The sequence below is a fragment of the Lactuca virosa genome, chromosome 8, assembly GCF_052849685.1.
Source record: "Lactuca virosa cultivar CGN04683 chromosome 8, Lactuca_virosa_CGN04683_v6, whole genome shotgun sequence".
In the NCBI taxonomy this organism is placed as follows: domain Eukaryota; kingdom Viridiplantae; phylum Streptophyta; class Magnoliopsida; order Asterales; family Asteraceae; genus Lactuca; species Lactuca virosa.
Genome location: NC_136433.1, coordinates 276743805 through 276750287, shown reverse-complemented (window position 1 = coordinate 276750287; position 6483 = coordinate 276743805). Strand labels below are relative to the sequence as shown.

The 6483-nt window shown below is 30.0% G+C and overlaps 1 long non-coding RNA gene across 1 annotated transcript; it reads left to right on the top strand.

Annotated features, from left to right (window-relative positions):
- The first annotated feature begins 2613 nt into the window (after positions 1–2613).
- Positions 2614–3541, top strand: LOC145132635 (uncharacterized). The gene is made up of 3 exons (XR_013718165.1): positions 2614–2691; positions 2880–2985; positions 3465–3541. It is a non-coding gene; the product is annotated as an uncharacterized LOC145132635 (long non-coding RNA).
- Positions 3542–6483: the final 2942 nt, after the last annotated feature.

Genomic DNA, 6483 nt, shown 5'->3' with positions numbered 1-6483 from the left:
CTTATTTGAAAGTATAATGACTTCATCTTGTAGGGGTAATTTTGGAATTTTTTTTTGCTTGTCATCTTCTATTTGTGTATTCAAAAACTTCTTTTCATTTTTAGATTTGGTGGTTTGATTGTTGAATGGTTCCACTTGAACCCTTGTAATATCGTAGACATCACCAGATTTGCAATCTTCACATAACCAATCATTTTTAGGTACTTCATCCTTAATGCTCTGCATACAATATGTGTGTTCGGCACCATCCATACATCTACTACATATAGCAAGTAAGTGCTCATAGCCTATATCTCCACATATATCACACACAATGATATAACATAACTGGTCATCAACAACCTCAACATCCATTACCCTGAACATATAACTTGCAAAAACCCCTACACCTGGAAAAAAACCAATGTTTCATCTAACACCATTTTTTTAGAAAGAAAATTATGAATATTAAAAAAAATGTAAATAAAATTACCCAATATATATGTTATGCATGAACCGACAAAGAGAGGCAATATGTCTGCCACCTGTTTATGTATATGTTTCTTGACATGTAAGCATAAAACACAATCATTCAATTAAAGAGAGTTAGAATGTATATTAATTACATTTCACAAATACATTACCTAATAAGATTTATGTTTTATGCAGGAACCGAGAAGGAGAGAGTGCAGGGAAAAAAAGAAGGCTAAAATGATGAATATTTCACTCCTGTTAACACAAAAAACACACAGAAACACCATTAAAGATAAGAGAGAGAGAGTGAGAGGGAGTTTGTATATATATGTATTTGTTTTGTATTTTATTAGAGAGAGAAAGAGAGAGAGTGAATTATATTGTGTTAGTATGTAAACACAGGCACACATAGTCACAAACACCATTTAACAAACCTGTTATGTTTGTTTTTTCTGCAGGAACCGAGATCAGATCCTGTTAACACAAAAAACACATAGACAACATTAAAGATGAGAGAGAGAGAGAGAGGAGTTTGTATATTTATGTATTTGTATTCTGTTGTATTAGAGAGAGAGAGAGTTATTAGTATATGTAAACACAGTCACACAGTCACAGAAACACGTATACAAAAAAGAATGAATTTTAACGATTTCAAGAATTATAGGATAAGAAGCTTTTGTAATTTATAGTGGATTATATTACCAAAAATATAGGAAAGGTAAGTATACATGGGACTTAGTCAAAAATTCGTGATTATTATTTTGACTTTTTCCAATATTGACCAAACCAATATCCAAGATCATTCAATGCTTAAAATGATTGTAAACACTGCATTAGGGCTTGTACGACTTAAAATTCAGCGTTTGACCAAAGATGCTTTATGTGACTTAGTCAAAAATTCGTGATTATTATTTTGACTTTTTCCAATATTGACCAAACCAATATCCAAGATCATTCAATGCTTAAAATGATTGTAAACACTGCATTAGGGCTTGTACGACTTAAAATTCAGCGTTTGACCAAAGATGCTTTATAAGGTAATATATATATATATATATATATATATATATATATATATATATATATATATATATATATATATATGTTATACCTTGTAAAGCGTATTTGGTCAAATACTTATTTTTAAGTCGTACAAACATTATTGCCATATTTACAATCAATTTATGCATTCCAGGATCACTAAATCTTTTCCGTTCAAACAAATGAATCAGTAACCAACATTCCCTCAATTTCATCCTATTGAATTGGTCAAAACGAGTTGAATCTGTTATATCCACTTTATATAACATCTCAAACTTCTTGAATCGGTTGAATTAGGCAACACCTTGCACCATCCTCACACACTCTATAATGGTCTCCCTCTCTCCAAACTACCACCGAACCACCGACTTCACTTTTCCTCCACCTCTGTCTCTCTGAGAAACCCAGACCACCGTACGACCGTTCTCACCACCGTCACCATCTTTTTTTCTCTCGATTGACACACCATGAAGAGGAACCCTACGTAGGTCACGATCCCTCCTCTCTTTCTCACTCAATATATGCTCTTGGAATAAGAACTATAGCACCACCATCGCTCACCGCTTGTGTGTATATTGATTCATCAAAAATATCAGGTAGAAGAACTTATATTATACTTAACAAAATACAACTAAGCCGATGAGATCAATTGAGGAGTTTTTATGTGTTTCAAAATTGAAGTTTTAGAAGTTGTGTCTGACATTGATTTTGTTTTTGTTTTTGATTTTGTTTTGTTTTTTTTGTATCTGGTTGTGAAGGTGTTGAACAAATAGAAGAACATGCAAGATTCTCCTTTTTTATTTGTTTGCATGTGGAGTTTTTGGTTTTGATTTCAGATCTACTTTGATTATTTTGAATGGAAGGTTTTCAGTACTTGGATTTGCTTCCACTTATTGTTTGTAAAATAAGAAAAATGATATTGGTTTGAGCTTTTTGAGCTAAATTCACAATGAGTTTCTTCATAAAGTTACTGAAACTTTTTGGGATTTAAATATAGGTGCTATCCACATGGGTAAAACTTTTGCCTCCAATGAACAAGCTATTAGAATGAGTCTCTTTCAACATATTGATCAATTTGGGAAATTTTGGTTGCTTGGTTTTAATGATTTGGCTTCCTGTCTGAGCAACTCTAAAGATGAAGACATCATGAAATCGTGGGAAGTTCACACCACATGTCCTGATCTGTAATGCTTTAAGGTGACTTAAATCCTTGATTTATGTATCCATAAAGATAAAAGTTTCTTAACATAAGATTCATGGTTTTAATGAAAAAAGATTGTGATAGGTTGAAAATGGACATAACGATGCTGGTATATGCGGCGACAACTTTGGCCAAGTATTTGCTGACAACTCTGTTATTTAACATTGGCATTTATGTTTTGCAGATCTGAAGGGAGTTCCAGTGAGGACCCGATAGTTAAGATCTCAATATCTATGGAAAAGCTTGATGAAGAGGCAAGAAATTAAGGAACTTTTTTGTCGGGATGCACGGTAAGATGCTATATTTTTATGCATCCTTAATTATAAAAAAATGGTATAGTTTGAGGCCATGAAATTCTTGAAGATTTTGAAAGGATGATACCCCAACATCTACCCAGACACATTTACTTCATCTGTATTAAAATGAAAAAATAAAATTTCAAATACCTTTTTTAATTTTCTGAAATTGGATTATGTGGTTTTGCGAAAAAGAGAAATATTGGTGTGGAGGTTGCACTCTGAACTCCAATATTCAATAAATTTCATTATTTATCTGACCAATTTTAAGAAAAGTAATTACTTAATGAGCTTCAATAATAGGAAAAATGGCTCAAGATGAGTGAAATGGACCAAATAAAAAATGACTGATAATGATCTTGCATGGATTATCCGGTATAAAGCTCACAAGACCTAGATCATAATTGTAATTTTATAGTCGGTTAAAATTTAAATGCAAAAATTAATAAGATACTCTCATATTTGGATTCTAGGTGGTGATTTTGGTGAAAATCTCAATAGCTTCGTTGTTAGTTGAAAGTAAAACCCCCATACAAGTAAAGCCATGGATTATAAAAGTAAGCTTTCCTTATTTTTGATGCTTGATCTTAGTCTTGTTTCTATTTTTCCATTAATTTAACATAATTTGTTATATGTCCATCTTATTAGAAAGTTCTTTGTTGACTTTGTAGTTTCTATCTTGGTTGTAAAATTATCTTTTTGGTGAAATATATGATAATATCAAGGACAAAATGCAAGGGTTAAATGCAAGAAATTTTAAACTTTCATGTTTGGTATGTATTCTTCATCTATTTGTTTTTTTAAATGATCTTCCATTTAACTACGTTGTATTTGTATTAGAGAAAAACATGTGTTACTGAGGATTGGAGGTGTTGGAAAACATAAAATTGTCCAAAACCCAATTTTCATAGAACAAAACTACTAAAACTACATGTGGTAAGTCTAATTTTTGAATTGTTGATTCCACTTGTATCCATTTTTATTCATTTTTTAATGGTAACAAGAATAAATTGTGTAATGGCTGCGTACTTGTAGTTTTTGGCATGAAATTAAGCAATGTGAGAATATTAACTCTATAAGTCCATCAATTGTGTAAATGATGGCCAATGATGTCACTGGAAAAACGATATTTCATGGGTAATACGTAACGTTCTGGTACAAGACATGGATCCATGGGTATTATTCCGATAAAATGCAAAATTATTGTTCATCATTCCTTTCGTATTTTTGTTTCAAATATTTTTTTTTTAGTTCATAATGGTTTTAGAAAGAACAAAGCATTTAAAGGAAAGCAACACCGGGGTTGTTCATAATTCGGTCAAAATCTACCAGGTAGGGATTTTTTTTGTTATCTCATAGGTGGAACTTAATGGATTCTTTTATCTCAGGGTACTAAATGAGTAAATGGATGTTTGGGACACATGACAAAGTCAATCAGGTAGGGAAGCAGGGATATAATAGGAAGAATCAACAAAACTTTTATTATAACAAAAATGTAGATAAGGGGAAAATAAAAGAAGATTTAATGGTCAAAATGAAGGAAAGCAAAAGCAAGGTTTGGGGATCTCATAATGAACATGGATAAAAGTAGTAATGGGAATGGAGATAATCTGATTGCAGATGGAAAAAAGCGTACATGCCTATAGTGGTATTGGGTTTTGTTGCTTTTAGATTAATTGAACTACACAATAAGAATTGGCACTTAAGCTTTGGGATAGTCTATTGTTGCTTTTTGTTGCTATTTCTTGCAATTGGGAGTTTTTAGATGAGTGATGCAAGTAATAACAAAACAGTTTCGTTTATTTGGATTACTATATATATATATATATATATATATATATATATATATATATATATATATATATATATATATATATATATATATATATTACAATAATGTACTTAATAAAAATTATTTTTGTATAACATAAATAGAAAAAGATGAAAGTGATAGTTATCATATTAAGATAGGATCTGATTTATTAGTTTCAAAACAAGGATCTATTTTATTAGTTTCCAAGTTGTTTTTATTATTTTAATTTTTCGGTTTTTTGAGATCTATGTTTATCATTAGGTTTGATAAAAGAACAAAAACTTGAAGCCTCAAAATCAAAGGAAAGAAAGTGAAGTGCAAAACTCCATATCTTTATATTCAACCGAAAATCTTGAATATCCCTAATTGTTATATCTACTACAGTTACCAATATAAAACACAATGTATCGTTGCCATCGTGGAAGTATTTTCCCTCTCTTTGATGTTCATAAGAGTATTAAACCTTTTTAGCAATACTTTTAAATATATAATAACTTACTAATAATATTAATAAAAAAATGACCCCAAAACAACCAACGTCCTATATTATTGACCAAAATAAACGTTGTACGTACATTTTTAAACCAAAACATGAACATATCTATTTAAACTCAAATCATCAAGATTATTTTAATTTTATCCTAAAAAAACAATATAGTTGTATTTTTAATAACAAACAAGATTAGAAAGATCTTAACCCTATCCAGACACGCTTAATTATCATATCATATCACTTCAACCATTTCTCTTTTCACATTATGTTCATGTCGTGATGTCTTTCGATATTAAAAAGCTTCATAATAATTTTTTTAAATAAGTAAAACGACTTGATACAATCATTTGGAGAGACGAAAAGGAGAAATTTAAATTTATAGTCTATAATAATCAAACAAAATATACGATTCACGACAACCAAAAACATGAGAAATTCTAATTTCTATAATTCAAATATCTACCGATTCATATTTATTTAATGAATTCTAGTCATTTTACAAACATTTCGCGAACCAACCATTGAGCATTGAATGTTTTTTTTATTATAAATGTTATTGAAAGGAAAACTTATCATCAAAAGGAAACTTTTTTTCGAAAGAATACTACTCACCGAAAGGAAATTAGTAATCGAAAGCAAAACAATTTGCCGCCGGTTACAAAAAACCATAAATCGTAATGTACTTTATATATAAAAAAACAAAAATGTACATTTATTTTTAATCCAGAACAACACATTTTTTTAACAAAAACATCAACATACTTCTATTTTCCCGTTCAAGCTTACGAGAAAACAATTTCCAATGTGATTATGTTTCAGGATAACAATCAATAAAGTTCGGGAAAAACAATTCCAAATGTAGGTATTTATCTTCCAGAATCAATTTTCTTAAATGCGTAACTTCATGTGACATTATCTAGAGGGGTATCACCTGCCAATATAAAAATATTAGTGAAGTCTTACAAACAATTCAACAACATTGAAGTCTATATATCAAATATGATGTATAAAGAAGTGTTGCACGATTAATATTGTACCATCAATCATGTGTTTATGTACATTTATAAAGAATCTTAACTTTTTATTTTTAATTCTTATTGATTTCGTTTCTACTAGCATTACTCTTATTGATAACTGTTTAGATGTAGTAAATCATTTGCGCAAAAGAACTAATCGTCTGTAGAAA